Genomic DNA, 10,826 nt, shown 5'->3' on the forward strand with positions numbered 1-10,826 from the left:
AGCAAAACAGAAATATCAATTTTATTCAAATTTTCTACGGACTTGACCATCGGATCTCCTTCAATTTTGGGATCATGCCTTAAAATGAGTGGGCAAAACCCTTGTACCACGTGCCCACGGTGGGTCCCACTAAGTCCTTACACAACGGTGGTCCCACGTATTCATTTCACAAACTAAACACCGTAGAGGATGTTTGGCCAGTGACCTAGCACCAACCAGCTAGCTGATGTCAAGGCTGCATAGGACCCACCATGATGTTTTTGTTTTATCCACGCCGTTTGTCTATTTTTCCAGCTCAGTTTATTTTAATGAATGAGCCAAAAAATAATGCAGATCCAAAATCTTAAGTGGACCACACCACATGAAACAGTGGCGATTGAATTCTTAATGTTAAAATCTTCTTGGCGGCTACAAAAATTTTGGATCAAGCTTATATGTGTTTTCCCTTTCCCCATTGTTTTCGGCTGATGAATCTACTTGACATTTAGATCTCCAACATTTTTTATCTCATGCCCTTAAATAAACTATCAAAATAAATGAACGGCATGGATGAAATACAAACATCATGGTGGGACCCACAGAGCTTTGACATCAGCTAGCTAGCTAAAGTGGGGTCACCAGCCAAACCGCGTCCAAAATGAATGGCAATATTAGGGGTGTACACGAACCGAGCTAGCTCGGTTACCTCGCTCGACTCAGACTCGAAAAAGCTCGATTTGACTCGGTCGATATTTTGAGCTCGAAAATGAATTCGAGCCAAGTTCGAGTGGGCCCCAGCTCAACTCGACTCGGATTGAATCCAGCTCGAATCGAACTCGGATCGAACCAGTTCGGTGACTCCGTTACTTTGCCATTGATGTTGTAGGAGTACAAGTTATTTTCTTGATTGGGGAGATCCACAGAGAAGGATTTGATTCAAGCAGAATTGAAGCTTCATCAAGTAGACCAACATGGAAAAAGATTGCCTGGTCAATTACTACAACTCTTAATGTGATGAATGTGCGGTCCACTGTCGATCTCCAATCGATAATCTTGAGTTCAATTTGTGTTACATCCGCCAACACCTTTAAATGGAACTTGGATTCCCTGACAATGTCAAGGTCTTCTTTTTGCATTGCTATTTCAGTGGACAACTTCCCTGCAAGGTTCATTTGCAGGCTGTATCGGTTTGTTTAGAAGGTGTTTGTGGAAATGCCTCAATGGCGAACTCGGCTCAATCTTTGCTCGAACTCGGCCCGAGCTGGCCCGAGCTGTGGACCAAACGGAGCCGAGCTGGCCAGTCTGGCTCGAGAACTGAGCCGAGCTGAGTTCGAGCTGAGGTCAAACAGTGGCTGAGCTGAGTCAAGCTGAGACCAGCTGAACTCGGTTCGACTCGATGTACACCCCTAGGCAATATCAAATCTGTTTCAGTGAAAAGAATAGTGTTTTGGCGTGTGGAACTTCAATCGATCCCACTGTGTTACATCCATTTTTCTAGATCATTTTAGGGCATGATCCTAAAAATGAGCCTGATGCAAATCTCAGGTGGACCGGACCACAAAAACAAAGGCAACTGGATGCCTAGTGCCAAAAACTTCTTAGGGCCGAAGAAGGCTTGGATCAAGCTAATAATGTGTTTCTCTTTCATCAGGTTTGTGTGATCTTCTGGACAGGGTAGGTGGAAAATAAACTTCAAGATGGGCCCTAAAAAGGTTTCAACGGTGGTTGTTCAATCTCCAATTCTTTCTTTGTTGGGGTATGCTTGAGTATCATATTTGCCTCATTTTGGGTGCTTGTGTTACGACCTGCAATTCAGATACTAATTGTACACCTTTATATTCGAGTAACAGACTATGACTTGTACACCAAGTGTACTAAAACCATATGTTAACATTGTTTTTCAGAGACTTCGTTTAAATGTACTCTACATTCACAAATTCAAACATTCAACAAGACATTTCATGTTTAATTATTCCAACTATTCACATACATCAACTACTAAGAAAATTTACAGGCATTAAGTCCACATATCTATAACATTCACAGAGGCTAAACATTATATTACAATCCATCCATTTGAAACTTTATTAAATTGTTGGCCAACCAATCATTGAAAATATTCACTAGTTTAAGTTTATCAACTATAGTAAACTCCAGAGCATAATAAAAAAGAGTAGCATCGGTTCCATTTCTAACAAAATGCTAATTAAACGCATCTAATTAATTCATCTTCTTCAAAATAGGGCCATTGCCCTTGTGAATGATCCATTAGTTCACCCTCCTATCCTGGGACTCGAGCAACTATTTCATCTTTGACTAAATATGTGCAATTTTTTCATAATATAACGTCACTTAGCTATGCTACTCATTATGGTTCATGCACACCATAATAAAAATAGGAATGTATGAATGTTACGATGTACATCAATGCGTAAATGCATCAAATGGATTGATCAGCCCATTTGCTTGAGTTGGATCCTCTAAATCCGCATTTCCCCTTTTAGGTTAGACTTCTACCATCTTGGTAGGCTGCCACATATTGTGGGCAAAGATGGTCCCCTAGGTCACATGGTATTGTAAGTACCTACAGGTCTTCCAGGGAGAGCCCCTAGGGAATGCATGAGAATGATCAATGCATCATATTAAAAGTAATCACATATGTCATCACGGTTCAACAATATTATTTCAACTTGCTCAATTCTAGCAAAATAATCCATACAAAAGAATATAATAAACAGAGTGTCCATACAACTATTTTAACCGCAACGAAGAGGAAATATGCTGGGATCACTCACGTGAATTTTGTTGATGTGGATTCTGAGATGTTATCACAAGATTAATTAGTTTACAATGTTCAAATTATATAGCTAAATTAGCTCATTGTTTGCATATATCTAAACCTATACAGTTAGCTCACCTTTGGTTAATCATTTTTTAACTTGGGACCGCCCACATGGAGAATCCAACCATCAGATTTTGAATTCTCTTAAATCTCACCTACAACACATATAAATAGTTATCTTTCCATGTGGTGTCATCTTAATTAACCAAAGTTCTCTTACCATCTCAATGTTTCCAAATGTTCAAGGGTTACTACCAATTTATATAAATTAAAACATCAAAGTTCAAATCAAACCAAACATTCTAGTGGATTGTCGATCAATCGATGATCCCCTCAATTAAGATCGATCGACGATTGAAATCCACTTTGATCGATCAAGATTATTCGAATTTCAAATACAACTCTTTGGACCTTTTTTGTCCCCATTTGATCGATCAAACTACCATGTCGATCAATCAATCTAGTTTTGACTTATGGACTTTGGTTGCTAGAAACTTTTATGCTACTTTTGATTGATCGAATAGTCCTTTCGATTAATTGAATAAAATAAAAAAAATTCATGTTTTAGTTTCTAAACTATTTTTGCCGCATTCGATCAATCCTATGTCGCTAGACATAGTTCAGACGATCCAAATCTCACAACTTTTTGGTTTTTCTTATTTCTCTTATTTTAAATGATCCATTGATCATATGGGATAAATTTGAGCCATCTATTGACATCGTAAAATTTCAAATTAGGAATGGGTCAATAGATCGCTTAGATCTAGACGATCTGTGCCTTCAAAATCAAATTTAAAGTATGATATGTACAATTCTACCCTTTCATCTTTCTGGCCCATCAAACGGTCAAATCCGCCCACACTTTCTAAATAATAAGTTAGATCTATCCCAAAATAAATATAAATACTTTGAATCGGATCCGATTCGTCCGATCACCATCTTTGAATCTAAAGTGTAAATCAATATATACAACTAAATTTGATTAACATGACCCATCTACTGATGAGATCGATCTGAAAATTATCGCTCTGATATATTTTTACCGTTAGAATCAAATGATTCATTCATATCCATCCTAATGTAGCTGGATGCAATAAATTTAATCCATTCCTCAAAATACTATTGTTCAAATTTGAATTTTCAATTATCTCTTTCTAAGATTTCTCTACATACTTATAAAATGACCAAGTGGTTGATCCACACCGTTCATTTCAAAGGTTAAGAGAAAAGAAGCTAAATGCATTAAAAAAATTTATAAGGGTTGAGACTTACCTGATCAAGCTCTCCTCTCTCTCTCTCTCTATAAGGTTTTCTCTCTCCTTTACTTTTTTGCAAAAAAAAAAAATCTTCTTCTGTATCCTATTAAAGAAAGCTCTTTCCAGATAAGGTAGGATAAGCATAACCTTTCTTATCTAGAAATTGAAATCTTTTTTAGAATTTGACAAAAAGTTATAACTATTGTTACAAGAATCGATCCTCCAACCTCACCTTCAACCGAGAGTTACAACAGTAAGAGGGATCTCAATCTCTCTCAACCAAGAGTATCTTAACAAATCAGCTATTTACTTATTTTATTCTAAATTTAAAACTTAATTTTTAACTATTAACTGCAGTTCTAAGTGTATAAAAGTTCAGTGTTGTTATATTTTACCCCCCTTAAATAAAAATTTCATTCTTGAAAGTTACCTGAACTATTCTTCGAATGGGTATAAAGATAATTTTCTTGCAGCTCAACTTTCTACTCCCATGATGCTTCATTTGCTCCGTGATGATTCCATTATACTTTGACCAATGGTACAATCTTGGTTCATAATACATGTTCATTCAATCCATGATACGCAATGGTTTCTCCAAGTAAGAGATATAATCCTGAAGCTCCTGATCTTACTAATTGATGATATGCAAAGCGTCCCTTTCGTACTTCTGTAAAATGAAAACATGAAAGACGTTGTGAACACTTGTTAATTGTAGTGGCAACGCAAGTCTGTATGCATTGGCTCCCACTCGATCCAATAACTCAAAAGATCCGATAAATCGAGGAGCAAGCTTCCCTTTTGTACCAAAACACATTATGCCTTTCATTAGCAAAATATTCACAAATACATGATCTTCTACTTAAAATTCCACATCATGCCTTTGGTTATCGGCGTAGCTTTTCTGCCGACTTTGAGCTGCTTGAAGTCGCTTCCGGAAGAGTTATACATTCTCCGTCACATCTTGAACAACATTTGGCTCAATCCATCATTTTTCTCTTATTTTAGTCTAATAATTTAGCACACAACATATACGACCATATAATGCTTCATACGGAGCCATTTCGACTAGCTTGGTAACTATTGTTATAAGCAAATTCTGCATAGTGTAAACTATCGTCCCAACATTCCTTGAAACCAAGAATGTTTGCCTGTAATAACGCTTTAAAAATCAGATTCACACACTCAGTCCAACCATTAGACTACGGATGATATGCTATGCTAAAATTTAATGTCGTGCCCATGACTTCTTGCAAACTTGTCCATAATCACAAGGTTAAACGATGGTCGTGGTCTGATACAATAAAGCTAGGCACTCCATATAGTCTCACAACTTCTTTGATGTATAGCTTAGTTAGAACGTCTATCGAATAATTTATAAGGATGGGAATGAAATGTACTGATTTTGTTAATCGATTCACAATCACTCATATGAAGTCGTTCTTCTTCAGTGTCAGGGGAAGTCTAACTATAAAGTTCATAGAGATACAATCTCACTTCCATTCATGTATTTTTAGAGGCTGTAATAATCCTTATGAGTTCTGGTGATTGGCTTTTACTTGCAGACAAATGAAACAATGTGTAATATAGTCAACAATGTTAGTGCACTCTGGTTTGTCGATCATGTGAGCCATTGTGTCCGTAGTCGGTTGAGCCTTTGGAAAGTGAAGACTGAAGACACAAGGGAAACAGAAGCATCAAGGAGCATGTATAAGTAAAAGAGATGCCTTGATGACCCTAACCCTTAACTAAAACAACCCTATAACCTCTAGATGATCTTGTCCCAATTAAGAATATTAATTTGATCATCCTTTAGCCTTAGGAGACTAAGAAAAACATGATAAAGAAGGCTAGAAGAGGTATGAATCTGCTAATTAGAAGATAGCCCAAAACAGTAGATTTTAGGCCATGTTTGATGACATTAAAGACCTGGCCAATGGCATCGATTGAGAGTTAGGAATGTCCAACAATCAAACTGGATTTATGACTAAAATTCTTGATGGCATCGAGGTCCCTTCGATGGAATCGAAACTTAAATTTTGATAAGATCGATGTGAGACCCGTATCCTAGCTCGTACCATTCTATAGGCTTCTGTGGACCTCCCGGTCGAATTCCAGTGACCCGCAATCTATAATTAATAGTTGCCCGCGATCTTGATCTGTGTTCCGTATTCCAGAGTTAGCTCGACCCGAGAATTGTACCCTAACGACCGCGTCATTACCACTGATCCGACGCTGCGTATTACGCGCCGAGATGATACCCGGGACAAAAGATGTGGGGCCTATACTGTTCAGTTCCAGGAAAAACGCCATACTTTGCAAAACCCAAGAGAAATATCTCATCAATCACCTCACATGTCAGGTACAACACCCATCTCCAAAGTCAACCCTCTCTCTTACACATCCCTTACATGTCAAGTACACTCCCATCACTCACTTACAACACCTCTCTCTCTCTCTCTCTCTCTCTCTCTCTCTCTCTCTCTCTCACATCTCTCTCTCATTTTCAAACTCCATCTCCCAATCAACCATGAGAGAGGCGGACGTCCATGGGAGAAAAGTTAGGTGAGGCCCATCTTCCTACCCCCCATCTCCACCATCCAACCGTCCAATGTCCATCATCATCCGTCAAAGTCGAAGCCGAGGAGCTATAGGGATCTCATCGGACCAAGAAGAATGAAAATGGTGGGTGATTTTGTTTGAATTTAATGATTTGAGGGCCCACTTGTGATGGGACCCATCTTGATGTATGCTTTGTATTGAGGGGCCCATAGTGGCGGGGCCTCTCCTCCACCCGATTTCTCTCTCTCTCTCTCTTTGGTGATGGTGTGGCCCACCTAATCAGTAAATCCATGCCATCCAGCCGTCCATCTGGATGTGCTAGGTAGGGTCGACCCGGATGTATGGGTTTTATCAACTCCGTCCATCTATTGGACGTGGACCCCACCATGGTAGCGTGTGGGGCCCACCTTGTGTTGACGTGTTGCTCCCACACTGTCTAGCAGAGGACGGTGTTGGGGCACCTTGATGTAAGTGTTTTATCAACGTTGTTCATTAAGGACCACGTGTATGTGGGACCCATTGATGTATGGGTTTTATCCACACCGTCCATTACATGGACGTGGGCCACCTTGATGCATATGCCGTATATCCCTGCCATCCATTTGTCCACCGCATGGGACCCATGTTGATGTATGTATTCTGTTCCCACACTGTCCATCTAAACGGTGCTACTGTGGGATGCACCTTGATGTATTTATTTTCATCCACCTCGTCCACGCAGGGGACGTGGGGCCCACCTTGGTGACGTGCTGAGTGCAGCATGTGGACCCCACCAGCAGTATGTGTTGTATACACACCGTAGATTAGCTATATAGCTGCTGTATTACGTCTACAAGTTCCATGGGCCTGATCATCAGGTGACCATCCACCTGCTGGTGGTCCCACATCAGCCGATAGTATTAGGTGTATGTATATATATTTTGTTTTTTCCTTACTATTTATTATTATTTTTATTTAAAATTTAAAAATAGAAGTACCTTGTAGCTTACGCTACACTGCACTATTAACGCTACCGCTATTTAAAACGCTGTTAGAACATCCTTGCAAACCTTTCTGGATTCTTATGCATTCACTCTCTTTGCGCCGTATGTTATAATAAATGTCTCTTAGAACATCCTTGCAAACATTTCTAGATTTTTGTGCATTCACTTTATCTGTGTTTTATGCATTAGTAAGGCATAAAATGCTCTTTCAACTCATACAGCCAATAGATGTATCAACATTTCTTGAACTCACAATAGATTCTCGTGTGAGGAAGGGCATTATCGTTCACTTGCCAACACAGTGGGCTATTCATCTGGTGGTGCCCACCATGAACATGCATTGGTTGAAAATTCAGGCCGGTCTACCTACTAGTTAACTTATACATGCATGTTGTGTATGGGTGTTTGGTGATTTTCTTTTGACTACCCATTTTATCATATATGCATGACCAGTGTTTTAAGCAATAGTTAGTGTGTAGCCTAGTATTCACCCCTCTGAAACATGAGGCTTAAGCTATATAGCATGTAGCATAAGCTACAAGCTGCTTCTAAAATTTTAATTAGGTTTGTGCTTGGTTGTGCCAAATATACCAAATTAGTTTGATTAATAATGAAATTTAATGACATTTTGTGCAACCAAAGACAACCTAAAATAATAGAAAATAAATAAAGATTAAGTTTAAAGGTAAAGAAAGAGCAACCTAATTGATTTAATATGGTTACTAATATTATTTTGGTATAATCATTGAAAGAATTGACTACTTTTTTATTGCAAAAAAAAAATAATAATAATAAATCATTGAAAACATCAATTGATTTTAATGTTTTAGTGAAAAATAACTTGTAATGTAAGCTATGTAGCATATACCATAGGCTATGTAGCGTGTAGCGTATGAAAAATTAGTATTTTGCATTGGCTACACGACTTAAGCTATTTTCATGAGCTATACGATATTAAGGCTAAGCTACGCTACATAGTGTATGCTACACGCTATATAGCGAAGCTATTTAAAACAATGCATCTACCTTCTTGACGAGTGGACTAGATTGATTTTGTGTTAGAGTGTGTTCATGTGGGTCCATTGGAGTAATGGGCCCCACCAAGGGTTGGCAATAGGTCGAGTAGGGGTCATCTCGAGCTTGACCTTTGCTAAATGGGCCCAACATCTAGGCCTGACCCCGACCCATGACCAGAAGTGAGATGACTAGGCTTGCTTGTGAGTAGATTCTTATGTGCAAGCATGGCTTGGTCCAACACATTTATAAAATGATATGAGTTAGGGATGCTTGAACTTGTGACCTTTTATTTCTATTTAAACTATGTTGAGAAGAAAAAGGAAAAGTAGAAGAAAAGGGAAGGAAAAGAGAGCTTCTACCATCAGAGAGTTATGGGATACTTTGAAAGAGTAGGGTGCTAGATACATAGGCACTCAAGTTAGACACATGGCATACATCAACGTAAATTAAACCTGCCATGCTGTGGAATTAATTGTCTCCTAGTCACAGTCCCAAAATCAGGTTGATTGAGCAATCTTAGCCTTTGATTAGTGGGCACGTGGCTGTTGAAATAGGACCCTTTTATATTTTTCATTTTAAACCATCCAATAAATGTCCACCAATCCAATAGTTAGATAATCAAATAAGTGTAATTGTTGGTTCATGATATAACTAAACTGGAACCCATGATTTCAACAATTTTAATTTCAATTACTTTGGACCACACATGCAATTTCTAAGTACTTGCATATCATCCATCAAATTCAGCGAGGATGTTAAAGTTTTCTCTTTAACTTCTTTCTCTCTCTTAACATCTTTTTACAACACAACCCTAAACAAAACTTAATAAAAAGATATTGCTCACCGTAGGAGTACTGAAGTCGATGTAACATTTTAAACACTCCCCTCAAGCCATAGGATAGATATCACACAAACCTAGCTTGCTTTAGATATCTTTAATTCAGTAATTCCATGTCAATTGGAAGCCTTCACGAAGATGCCGACCAATTGCTTGTTTGAACGAATGAATGGACTAATTCGGACAAAGTGACATTCCACCTTTTTTTATATTGTAATTTCTTTAATTTTTACAGAAAGGTAGGAGCACACCACCTATTATTGTGTTAAATCACAAAAATAGCTTTATAAATTTTGGGTGGGTGCCACAAAAAAGAAACGGGCCTCACCTATCATATAAAACTGCCTTATTAGACCTATACAACTAGAGGTGTCAATGGGCCGGGCTCGGGCCTTTCAAAATAAGAATTGTGAATAGGCCTGGCTGGACAGCCTGGCCCGAAATAGTTCAAAATCTAGGCTGAAACCAACCCCAAGCCTGGCCCGTTGACAACCCTATATCCAACAACAGGCCCAACCTCACCTAAACAAAAATAAAAAGGAGCCGAGAGAATCCTAGCTGCTTGCAACAAAAGGGCCTAGAGACCAATCTAGCAGAGGGAAAGATGTTCGAGGAGGACATGAGTCATGCCACCATAGCTTGCTCAATGCCTAGATCTGAATACTAAAATCATGAACAAAACAGGGCCACTCCAAAGCAATCCACCTCACTGCTGTAACCTTGACAACCTTCAGCTGGTAACACGCAGAACATAAACCAAACTCAATAGTATACGAGCCAAAACACAAATAACCACACCGCTGCCCCAGACTAAGTCAGACAGATGGGTACCTTCGCCTCAAACCTGTGTTAACCAGATCAGACGCAAGCACAACCAAGAGGGCCGAAGCCTGGCATGGATCAGACCCCCACATCAACAAACCTTGCCCTTCGGGTAATCATTGAAAAAAAAACCCGTAGGAATGTTGAGAAACAATGCACGCTTTAGACCCCCATAACTACCCCACATGCCCTTGATATAACAAATGCAAATTGCTAGAAGGTTGGGCCACTCAAAGGTTATGAGCAATAAGACCAATGTCGTCTTAACCAGAGCAATAGATAATGTGGCTGACACCCCCATTCTCAGCCAGGCAACCTCGGAATCGAACCAAATTCCCTCAACGTTAATATTATTGAAGGCCCTAATACCATTAGACTAAAAAGCGAATGAACAACAGCTACTGTAACAACGCTGGGGCACCTGCACAAAAATGGAAGGAGATTTCCACCTTTGAACATGATCAACACCCATTCAGCCACACAACAACTGGGAGATAACACAACCCATCCACCAAATCTTTAGCATAGGA

This window comes from Magnolia sinica, chromosome 9 (genome assembly GCF_029962835.1).
Source record: "Magnolia sinica isolate HGM2019 chromosome 9, MsV1, whole genome shotgun sequence".
Classification (NCBI taxonomy): domain Eukaryota; kingdom Viridiplantae; phylum Streptophyta; class Magnoliopsida; order Magnoliales; family Magnoliaceae; genus Magnolia; species Magnolia sinica.